The following is a 13,224-nucleotide window of genomic DNA, read 5'->3' as shown; positions in this document are numbered from 1 at the left end:
ATAAAATCTCAAAGGGAGTCACAAAGGATCAGACATGACTAATAAATAATAAATAACTAAAAAAAGCAGGGCTTCAATTATTATTTTGTTGATTGTCTAGACTTAAATTGATGGGGAAATGTTTTTAGAATACAGATTAAACTTAAAGTGTGTTTCATGCACATTTTTTTCTTGGAGATCCAAATATTAAACATTTGTCAGCATACACCCTGCCTCTATCCCATCCCACCCCATCCTACCCCATTTCCAACTGAGAGCGACCATTCCCTCAGATTTTCTTACAACATTTTCTCAGAGGCTCTGCCTTTATTGTAGTCTCTTACATGATATTTTTAAAGTTTTATTAAATATCTTTTTATGTCACCAAAATTTCTCACAGTATTCCTCTTTTCTCTCTCCCATAGCATCATCTGACATAGTAAATTATTGACCAAAAGAGAAAGAAAAAATAAAGGAAAAAATCAGCAAAAATGAGTAATACACTAAAAAGGTCTGAAAATATGTTCAATGTGCCATTGTCAAGGATTTCCCATCTCCCCCAAAAGGGTGCAGGGAGGGCATTATTGCAGTGGTAAATTTTTAACACCTGACTTCCCTAACAAAATGTACTCAGGACATTTTTTAAAGTTTAATCTTAATTGTTAATATTTTTCCATCACTTTAATAAATCTAGAAAATCAACAAAATAATAAATCAAGCCCCAATTTGAAGCATGTAGTGATTTCTGAGGTGTAAAGTCTCACTGAAAATTTAATGATAGGTTCTAACAAAGTTGTATCTGACTCCAGTACACACTGGGAGGAGGGCTCTCTTTTGATATTGGTTTGAGCTATGCTTATTCTTCATAGTTTTATATTTACCTTGATTTTGTTATTGTTTCCATCTACATTGTTATAGTCGTACACATTGTTTTCTTGGTTCTGTTTACTTCACTTTGAAGCAATTCATATGGTTTTCTATACTCATCATATTTGCCATTTTTTATATTATCGTTATGTTTCATAAATAGGTGGAACAGTGGATAGAATAGTTGATCTGGAGTCAGGAAGACTTGATTTTAAATCCATCCTCAACACTTGTGTGACCTTGGGCAAATTTGGTTGCTCAGTGAAGTTCATCAGTATTGTATGACAGGCCCTGATGGCATGTCCACATGGTTCTGGATAGTGGGCATTGCCCTCTTGCACTTACCCTTTCAGCCTCAGTCTCCTCATCTGTAAAATGGGGATAATAGTAGCACCTACCTCTCAGGGTTGCTGTGAGGATCAAATGAGATTGCATTTGTAAAATGTTTAGCATAATACTTGGCACATGGTAAGCACTACATAAATGTTAGCTGTAATTAAAAAAAAATACAATCTTACCTTCTGTCTTAGAATCTATATTAAGTATCAGTTCCAAATCAGAAGATCGTTAAGGAATAGGAAATTGGGCTTAAGTGACTTGCCCAGAGATATGCAGCTAGTAAGTGTCTGAGATCAGATTTGAACCCAAGACTTCTTATCGCTATACTTGGCTCTCTACCCACTGAACCACCTCACTGCCTCGTTAGCTATAATCATTAGCTATCGTAAACATTCTTGCTCAATAATTTGTTTAGTCATTCTCCAGTTGATTAGCATTTATTTTGTTTACAACTCCTTGTATTGTATTGGTATGTCTGTCTTTTCAAACTTTACTGAAGGTTATTTATGGAACAAAAGTGTATCTTAGCCACTCAGCATTGGTCGCAGGGATCAATGGTCCACAGGGATCAATGATAAGGGCATGATCCTAAAGAGATGGATTCAACATTCCACAGTGTTGTCAAGAGATCATCCTAAACCCATGCTGAAGCCATTGACTCTATAACTCAGGTTAAAGTCAATCCTTCTCTAGTCAAACGTCTAACTGAAAAGATTTTGAATGTCATTAGGCTCCCCTTATGTGGCAAAGCACCTAATGCTGATTCCATTCCACCAGAGATTCTTAAGGCAGGGGATTTCCTACTCATCCAGCAGTTAACTGAAATCTTCTAGCTTCTATGTGTGTGTTTTCTGTACTCTGAGGACTTCACTTCCCAGCAGTCTTTACTCTTCCCAGGGTTCCCTTGTCTTGTGTCCCTGTGTTGCACCCTGGCATGAGATTGTTTATAAATTTGCTGAAACCTAGGCTTTGGGGGCTTTTGTGCTTTTGTTTTGGCTCCAGCACAGCAGGTGTGGGTCCCTGGCTCTTTGCTCTGCTCATTGGGTTGAAGGAACCCCTTTTTCTCTTACTTTGTTGTTATTAAATCCTATCAATTTAAATACTTGGAGTATTCATTCATTTTTAGGAACTTTCCCCAGGAAATCAAGGATGCCTCCAGGAAAAGGAAAAGGAAATAGGTTGTTGTGTGACATTCAGAGGGGTCGAGTCCCTCTCTTAGTCATTGCTGGCAAGATTCTTGTAGAGTCCTCCTTAATAGGCAAATCATCCACCTAGAAGTTGGTCACCTGAGACACAAGAGCCAGGGTGGTTTCAGAAAGGGTTAAGAAATGGTTGATCTCTTTGTGGTGGCCAAAAATTGGAAAACGAGGGGATGCCCTTCAATTGGGGAATGGCTGAACAAATTGTGGTATATGTTGGTGATGGAATACTATTGTGCTCAAAGGAATAATAAAGTGGAGGAATTCCATGGAGACTGGAACAACCTCCAGGAAGTGATGCAGAGCGAAAGGAGCAGAAGCAGGAAAACATTATACACAGAGACTGATACATTGTGGTACAATCGAAGGTGATGGACTTCTCCATTGGTGTCAATGCAATGTCCCTGAACAATCTGCAGGGATCTAAAAAAAAAATACTACCCACAAGCAGAGGATAAACTGTGGGAGTAAAAACACCGATGAAAAGCAACTGCTTGACTACAGGGTTGGAGGAGATAAGACTGAGGAGAGACTCTAAATGAACACTATAATGCAAATTCCAACAACAGGGAAATGGGTTCGAGTCAAGAACACATGTGATAACCAGTGGAATCATGCGTCGGCTATGGGAGAGGGAAAGGCGGGGGGGGGGGGGGGGAAGGGGAGGAAAAGAAAATGATCTTTGTTTCCAGTGAATAATGTATGAAAACGACCAAATAAAATAATGTTTAAAAAAAAAAGAAATGGTTGATCTGCCTCCAGAAGAAATGCCAAGAGCAGAACAATGATGGATCTGACCAAGGCTTTTGATATTGTTAGTCATTATGGTTCATGGAAGATGGTGGCCAAATTTGGTTGCTCAGTGAAGTCCATCAGTATTGTATGACAGCTCCATGATGGAATGCTTACATGGCTCTGGACAATGGACATCGCTCTTTTGCTTCCTCAGTTACCAATGGAGTGAAGCAGGGCTATGTGCTGGCTGTCATACTTTCTAATATGATGTTTTCAGCAATATTGTCAGATGCCTTCAATGAGGATGAAAACAATCATAGTCAGCTACTCCACTGATGGTAAATTATTTAACTTGAAGAGGTTACAAGCCAAACCTAAAGAGGAGGGGCACTTGGTACATGATGTTCTGTTTAGAAAGGATTGTGGGCTCAGTACAGCCTCTGAGATTGACATACAATAGAGAATGGATTGATTCTCTTCTACTTGTGCTGATTTTGGCCTGATAATTAACACCAAGAAAATAGAAGTTCTTTACCAAACAGCACCATACCATCCAAAATGGAACCATTGGTTACAGCAAATGGAGAAGTTTTGAATGCCTTGGATGAGTTCATTTACCTTGGCAATATACTTTCCAGAAATGTTCCCATATATAAGGAGATTGATTCTTTCAGGCAGAAGAGATATTAGGCTGCCTATCAAACTGAAGATCTAAAATGACCATCATCATGATTTTCTGATCCCCAAAATCAGAGTTGGGGGCTCTGGTTCATATCTGCTAAAGATTTTTTTCTAGTTGTTATTGTTGTTGTTTTTAATGTCCAGTGATTCTTCTTTATACATAATAATTCCAGTCAAATTAGCCTATTTAGTATTCTTCAAAGGTAACATTGTATCTTCAGTTTTACTGCCTTTGTTCAAATTGTATTGCAGACTTGGTACGAGCAGGGTCTGTTCTCAGATCTCACCTACAGCAGTTTCTGACTTGTCTTTCTGCCTTAATCCAAGACTACCATTCTTTGCATCAACCTAATCTTCTATTCTCATGTTCCCTAGGCACTGTGACCTGGATCAGTACAGGACACAGGTAAACTGAAGATTCTCATAGCTGGGCAGAGTTAAGAATGATGGATAGTTGTGAACTGGAATGACCTCTTGGAATTGATGTGGAGCAAAAGTAACAGAACCAGGAGAACATTGTACACAGAGACTGATACACTGTGGTACAATTGAATGTAATGGACTTCTCCATTAGTGGCAATGCAGTGATCCTGAACAACCCACAACCCGCGGGGATCTACGAGAAAGAACACTATTCACATTCAGAGGAAAAATTGTGAGAGTAGAAACACAGAAGAAAAACAACTGCTTGATTACATGGGTTGAGGGGATATGATTGGGGATGGAGACTAAATGATCATCCTAGTGCAAACATCAACAACATGGAAATAGGTTCTGATCAAGGACACACATAATACCCAGTGGAATTGCGCGTTGGCTATGGGAGGGGCGGGGGAGGGGAGGGAGGGAAAGAACATGATTCTTGTAACCATGGAAAATATTCTAAATTAACTAATTAATTAAATAAAATTTTCAAAAAAAATTAAATTAAAAAAAAGAATAGTGGAAAGTGTGAGGCACAGACGTTCTTGAGGGAGCATGTCTATGGAAGTGGTACATCACATTTTGTCCATGCATCAGGCCTTTTCAAAACTGAGCTTTATTTGTGTCTTCCATTCAAATATATAAAGACTGTGTACCTGGCACCTTTTCCCTTTTGTTCTTAGATTCTAGTACACTGAGCACATTTTGCTTTCTACTCTCCCTTCCCTTTGGGATTCTTCCCACAGCCCCTCTCACCCCACTGGTTTAAGAGTTCTTTAAATGAGAGGGTGGGGGCAGTTAAGTTCATATTTACATAAATGAGTCAGTTCCCCTGCTACACATGACAGTGATACAGTTAGATCATTAGACAATTTGGGAAATGTCTTTGGTGAGATTACTACACTCCTGTTTTTTTAGGGGGAGGGAGTAAGAAGGAGATGCAAAATATTAATGCTATCTCCATTTATTGTTATTATTGTTGTTAGAGAAGAGAGAAGAGGAAAAACATTTATCTGGCAGCAAAATTTTCCATGCCTTGAAATATTCTGCCTTTCCCATTTGAACAGGAATCCAGCCTCCAACATTCTTTTGGTCTCAGCCCTTGATTTTTCACTTGGATCTGGATTGTACATTTTCTCAAAGCTGCAAGCTCATAGAACTTTCTTGCCCGCTACATTCTGTCCAAAAGAATTTATGTCTCCAAAGGACTTGCAATGGCATGACTCAAATGGAACTCCTGCTGACATCTGTCTTGGCTTCCATTCCACCTGCCAGGGGATCCCATCAGGACTAGCTATGCCTCTGGGCTGAACATCCAATTACATCTGTGGGGTCATGAGGGCAGTGAAAGGTCTCAAATTCTGCCCTGTTCAAAAGTACTTAGAAAGTCAGAGACTAATAGCCAAAAGGAACCTTAAACATTCATTCAAATTCCTCATTTTATAGGTGTAATCAATCAACTACATTTACTACATTCTACAAACAGTCATAGCCACTGAGGATAAAAAGACAAAACAGCAATAGTCCCTGCCCTCAAGGAGCTGACAATTCTGCTGATGACCTGTTTTATATGTAAAATGGTCATCATTATGGCACCCACCTCCCAGAGTTGTTGTGAGGATGAAATGGGATCATAATTACAATGTACTTAGTATAGTGCCTGGCACCGAGTAAGCACTATATAAGTGTTAGCTATTATTATTATTAGCGAGATCCGTTGTATGTATACACACACACACATATATATATATTTACACACATATCCATGTGTATATAAATATATATACAATGGCAAAGTGGATAGAGTGCCAGACCTGACAACAGGAAAACTCATCTTCCTGAGTTCAAATCTGGCTTCAGACACTGATTTACCATATGATCTAGGATAAGTTGCTTAACTCTGTTGGCTTCAGTTTCCTTAACTATAAAGTTATCTGGTGAAGGAAATGGAAAACTACTCTAGTGTCTTTTCCAGGAAAGGAGTCATGAAGAGTCAGACATGACCGAAAACTACTAAGCAACAACAAGATCACTATGCATTATTATTGAATCATCTGGACGAATAACATTAGTCAGTTTACATATGGTAGGTAGTTGAATCTAGCTGAGCCATCTCCCACATCACTGAGCAGGGAGCACCTCTTCAAGGGAATGGGGTAGGACTGAAATGCTTTCTTGAGAAGGAGAAAAAGATAAAAGTTTAGTTCTATAGAGATCTGATAAAATTTATACTTTAGAGGTGTGTAATTAGAAATTTGTGACCCTAAAAACTACATTTCCCAGGAGCCCACTGACATCCTATGATTACATATTTCCTGTAGATAGAGGGATATATTGGGTGGGGTTCCTAGTCTCCCTCTCTTTGCTTCCTGTCAGCAACTGTGGTGGGGTATGGGATTTTTGAACAGGTAGATTAGCCATGGGCACATGGTTTTTATTGTGTTACCTTTTTATTACTTTATTTCTAGTGATTATTAATGAATCTCTTAAAATATAATATTTGAAATTATTGTATATTAATTTTAATTTTTACAGAGGAACCAAGAGGGAAAGAGCACAGCTAAGGCACCCAGGTAATAGAGTGGACAGAGTATTAGGAAGACTCATAACCCTGAATTCAAATCCAGCCTTAGACACTTACTTACTGGGCGAATGTCAAATGAAGATAATAATAGCATCTACTTCCCAAGGTTATTGAAAGATCAAATGTGATAATAATTATAAAGTGCTTAGCATAATGCCTGACATATAGGTGCTATTAATGTTAGTTATTGTTATTATTATTCAATATCAAAGACAATAAAATAGCCTGAGTGGCTATTTTTCCTCAGGCTTGTTAAATTTCACCTTTAGCCACTTCACAGTCTTTAGCAGACAATGACCAGTCCCCAGCATCAAGTAAAAGATGTTTAAATGTCCTCATTCTGGCATAAGAAAATAGATCTCACTCCTGCCACTCTGATTTCTGAATACCTTTTACAAATGACTACTTGACTACAAAATGGCAATGAAAGACAGCTAGGCAGCTCAGTGGATAGATAGAAAGGCCTAGAGATGGGAGGTCCTGGGTTCAAATATGGCCTTTGTCACTTTCCTGCTTTATGACCTTGGTCAAGTCACTTAACTGTCGTTGCCTAGCCTTTACCACTCTCTTGCCCTAGAACCAATACATAGTACTTATTTTAAGACAGAAGTTAAGGGTTGGGGAAAAAATCACTGTCTGCCTTTTCAGTACGTCTTCTTACAGGACAAACCAAAGCTAAAAGTTTGAACTATGAAGGAAGGCAACTTCTAATTTTAACCACTTGATCAACGGTGTCCATGTCCCTAAGAGAAAGTATGCTGAGAAGCTGGAAGGCATCCAGAAAATGCTTCAGGTTCATACCATAGAAAAATGCACGGAAGGAACTAGGATTGTTTATCCTAAAGAAGAAAAGAGTGGTGGAGAGAGGGGTGGGGAATACAATGACTATCTTCAAATATTTGACATTTATTCATAGAAAATAGCATAAATAGACTTATTCTGTTTGGCTGCAGAGGGCAGACCTTGGAAAAAGTTTCAATGAATGAAAGTTGTGAAGGAGTCAAGTTATATTTGCTCCAATGAAAAATTTGATAACTACTGGATTTTGCCAGAAATGGAGTGGGCTTTCCCCATAAGTAATGCTTCCTCCCTTACTAAAGGTCTTCTGCCAAATCTGAATGGTCATTTCTTGGGTATGCTGTAGAGGGCATTCTTTTTCACATAAGATTTCGAAGAGATGGCCATTGAGATTCTTCCAACCCTGAAGTTCTGTAATATTCCAGAAATTAAATGATTTAGAGAAGGAACTGAATTGTCAGATTAAGTCAGTGATATTTATTAAATAGATCTATGTGCCAGTCACTGTGCTAAATACTGGCAATACAAATACAAGCAGAAAAGAAGATAATGTCTCCCCTCAAGAAACTTACATTCTAATGAAAGAAGACAATATATAAAAGGAAGCTGAAAAGGAAGGAGGAGAATGAAGGTACCTAGAGAAGGGGCATGGTATAGAAAGTCTAGATTGTAGCCTGGAGATCACATGGTTCAACTATTTCTTCATATTACAGATGAAAAAATTGAGTTCTATAGAAATGAAATTATTTTTTCCCTGAGATAAGAGACAGTAAAAAAAAAACTGGCAGAGACAGAATTTCGACCTAGATTCTTTCCATATTGATTAGTACCACACTGGCTCCCCAGTTTGGGGAGTGAGCACTAGCCTAAGCTAAACCGAGGAAGAACAGGGTGACAACAGCCTGTACACTTATGACAAAACCCAGCACAGAAAGAAATAATACAACAAATTGACCAAATCCTCCTCCTGCTTTGGTCATGGCTTTGCCTTGGGTGTATAGACTATCCTTAAAAACCTCAAGTGGATTCTTTGATCACAAACATACTCGAGACGACAAAAATAATTCAACCATCAAAGAAGTGGTGCCCCATTTCAGGCATTGCTAATGAGTCTGGATTTCCTGCCAAGGTTTACCTTTATCTGGCATCCCTCACAGGAATTCAAGATGATGGATGGAGACTTGGGGCTTGGGTAATATGATTCTAAGATTGCTAAGAAGTACTAGGGAAGTTGCGTCTCCTTGAGGATCCACTATCATCACAGGATGCTGTAACACTCACTGGCATAATAGCTTGATTGGTAAAATGTTACAGCCAGTGATTGCAAGGTAACCAGTGTTTTAGTCATGAATGCTATCTTATAAATGCATAAAATACAGAATTAAAATGGTTTTAAATCTTCTATTTTATTCAATCCCTAAATAGAACCCTGTGGACCATATGTAAAAAATATTATTGCCCAATAGAATAGATGCACCCTAAAGGCAGAGACTACCCAGTATCAATGTATCCTTAGAGCTCAACTCAGGGTAGGTACTTAATAAATACGGTAGAATGGGAAAAGCACAAACTCTGGAGACAGAGGACCTAGGGTTCAACCCCTCCCACCAACATTCTATCAGGCAAATTATACATATTCCCAGGACTTTGGTGTCATCATTTAAAAAAAAATACATAGAATTGGGGAAAGGATTGGACTAGATGACTTCTGAGGCCCCTCCCAGCTCTAAATCTAAAATCCTGTGAAAATGAATATACATTACAGAGAGGAAAAAAAATTGAGGCAAAGAATAGCTAATTCAATACAAGCAAATTCACCCAACTGGCTAGTAGCAAAACTAGGATCAGAACTCAGGTCCCCTGACTCTCAGGTGTTTATGATTTCTATCACAGCCTGTTGACAGTTCTTACTGACAATGTGAAAACTGGGGTTCATTAGTGAATTCTAGACCTAGAAGGGCTATAAGTGGTTCATTTCTCTGTCTTCATGTAAAATTACATTCAGACTACTAGAAACTGAAATACAAGGTGTAAGATAGTTGAATGAAAAATGGAAGGAAAAACACATTAAATTAAATTAATTAAATAATACAAACATCTCTTCCATCATGATAGTTAGATATGTCCATATATACATAATCAGCAACATTTTCTATTTAGTCTCCTCTTTGTAATTTATTTTAGAAAACTCTTTTTATAGGATCCTTCTAGCTTTAAAATTCCCAGGTATGATTCTTCTAGCCCAGAGTATACTGGGTTCAGAATATTTCATCAGATCCCCAAAGAGCATCAGTATGTTTTTCCATGGAAGAATATACTAAGTTCCATTGTCTTCATTAAACACTCTTGCCAGGAGAACTGGCTGAATGTCATTAATTGGTGAGGGCTGCCCAGAATAGTTCATCCCAATTTAGACAATTTAAAATTAGAAATTTGGCAAACAATTGCATTCTTCTCCTTTCAATGCCTCTTTTGGTTCCTTATCCCCAAATAGCTCCATATTAAAAAGAAAAAAAAGAAGTCAACCACAATCCAACTGTGTGAGACAAACATGCAAATAAATCATTAAATAAAATCTTTAACAGGATTTCAGGTTAGTGAGAAATAGGTCATTGGTTATAGCCAGAATGTCATAAAATGTTAGAGTTGGAAAGGATCTTGGAGATTATTTAGTTTAAACTCATTTTATTTGTGAGGAGACTGAAGATGACCCACAGAATATAGGTGATTTGGAAAAGACTTAGTCAGAGCCATATCTAGAGACTAGGCTTGCATGCTGTCAACTACTGGTCTTCCCACCAATAGCTCCCAGAGCAATAACCAAGAATTCTTTCACTTGAGGCAAAATATTTGTGGGGCCGAGGACCACAGTGGAGAAGAAAGGAGAGTTGACTCACGGGTATGATATCATGGGATGGCCTCTTTCCCACAGAATTTAGCACTTTTCCACAAAGAGCTTGAAGGGAAAGAATTCCCAGAAGAGGAACATGATGACCAAAGGACTCTTCTAGAGGCAGCATAGCAATAGTGCTGCACGAAAGCCCAACAAATGAGGAGGGTTAGGCAAGGGATTGGAATAACAGTGGGAATGAATTCAATCCCTCAGATATTGATATTGTAGAAATAATAGGAAAATCAGGAATCATTCAGGTGTGAACAAAACTAGGAAACATTCACTAAGAAAGAACATAGGTTTGTGGCAGGGAAAAACAATGTGTTGCATCTTAAAGGAAGTGCCCACTGTGATTCAGGGCATCAGCAATAGGAATAGCAATGAATAGATGTGGCAACAGGAAGCATGGCAGTGGATATTCTTCATTTTTTTAAATCCTTACCTTCCATCTTAGAATTAATACAAGGTATTGGCTCCAAGGCAGAAGAGTGGAAAGGAATAGACAAGGGGAATTAAATGACTTGTCTAAGCAGTGGATCTTCTTGATTGAAGAGAATAAAATTTTTGAAAAATAAAAGCAGAAAATGAAATAATTTTTGGTGTTAGTAGAAAGCCTGTACTTCAATACTGTAACCATGGAAGTTATAAGACACCTATGCTTCCTGTGTGTGTGTGTGTATGGGGGGGGGGAATTGGAGGCATAGATATATAATGGGCAATTTAGTTCAGATAACAGAAATATGATGAATAGAGAGAATGGAAACACTTATATGAATTGATTTGAGTGAAGGAGAGCCAAAGAAATGATATACACACTAACTACAAAGATAATCATAAAAAAGTGAATGTTGCAGAATTACAAAAGCATAAGCATAAGCATGGATTAAAAGAATGAGAAGGCATTCCTATTCATTTGGGGAGGTGAGTGGTCCACAGGTACTACCACATTGCATCTATTTTCAGATGTTTTTGGTGTATTGATCAATTGCATTGATTTTCACTCTTTTTTTCTTTGTCCTTAAAATTATTATTTGTCATGTAGGAGGGCCCTTTAGCAAGGAGCTATGGATGGATGCTGAGGAAACTATGGTGATGAGATAAACAAAAGACTTCAATAAAAACATCTTTAAATATTCCAATATCATGATTCCAATATAAAACTCAAAAGAAACATGTTTAATGGAAGCACTGAAAATAGTGAGGGTATGTGTTATACAAATTATGTGTATCATTAAAGATCCATTAGGAAAAACATCCATTACATATGAAAGATAGAATTAGGGACTCAATCTCAGTTTTCTGTAGTATAAGTAAATTCCCTTTACCCATTCAAGTCAATGCCTTTATTGCAATTTTTATAGCTAGGTCTTACTTACTGTGAATAATGAATCCTGTGAAATGATTATGCATATGTCCAATAGGTTGGGGGAAATGACCATATTTTACCTAATTATAACTTTGAAGAGTACAAATTCAAATAGATGCCTCCATTTTGTTATTCATACTAATTCATCTTAAAGAGTTGCCTAGAACACTGAAGGTTTAAGCGATTTGCTCAGTCACACAAAAAGTATGTGTAAGGAAGTAGGACCTGAAATTAAGTCTTCTTGGATTTGAGTCTAGTTCTCTATTATAAACAAATTCATGATTTTAACAATCCTTATTGCTGTCTGGGTTCACCACTGGGAAGAACTATTTTGAGACTATTCTTACTAACTTCTCCACCATGCCCTTGGGAAATTCATTATTGAGACAATATCACCATCCTGTTAGATCTCATTAATTTTGGCACTCCTCATCTTTATTATCTTCTGCCCCTCTGATTGGAGAGTATGGCCATGAACTCCAAATCTCCATATAATAGGAAAGGCCAAGCTCAGATAGCTCCTTATTTCTTACCTGGCTGCACTACTTTGAGTTTGGTTTTGTTGTTTTGTTTTTTGGGGGTTTTTTGGGGTTTTTTGCTGACTTCTATATTTCTACATCAAGGTATCTTCTCCTCCCCTACCTATAATCCCTGTAAAAATGAAAACTAGATCTCAATAAATAAAATATTATATTTTAAGAGATTTATTAATGATGATTAGAAATAAAGGAATAAAAGGGATACAAAATAAAGACCACATGCCCATGACTGAACAGCCAGTTCAGACGTCTAGCTTACCACCACCAAATTCTCTGTCATCAAGCCAAAGAGGGTGGGATCCTCCACGTCCCTGCATAATATCCCCTGTCTAAAGGAAGTATGTAGTGACAAGACATCAATGGGCTCATGGAAAATGTATCTTTTTTATGGTAACAGATTTTCAATTATACATCCCCCTACCATGGCTTTTCAGCTCTCTTTTGTGTTTTGTCTTCCCATGGTAGATTTTAAGCTCCTTGAAGACAAGTAACATCATTCTCTTTTTGAATTTATATCCCTAGCTCTTAACACAGTACCAGGCACATGTTTGATGATTAATAAATGCTTATTGACTATTTATGCAAATCAAATTATTCATGAAAGTCTATAAGAAGTAATTATTTTGTCCAGAATAAGGCTACAGAACAGATATAAGTAATGCACTAAATCAATCAGGTTCATAGGATGCACTGATATTGGAATAAAGAGAAAATGAAGGCTACCTTAATGGTAAGAAAGAATTGTCTTAGAGAACAACTGGGTATTGAATCTAAGTAACAACCAGAAAGAACCTTCTTGTCCTAAAAAACAAGAATTAATA

This window comes from Monodelphis domestica, chromosome 2, assembly GCF_027887165.1.
Source record: "Monodelphis domestica isolate mMonDom1 chromosome 2, mMonDom1.pri, whole genome shotgun sequence".
NCBI classification, from domain to species: Eukaryota; Metazoa; Chordata; class Mammalia; order Didelphimorphia; family Didelphidae; genus Monodelphis; species Monodelphis domestica.
This window is presented reverse-complemented; position numbering follows the sequence as displayed.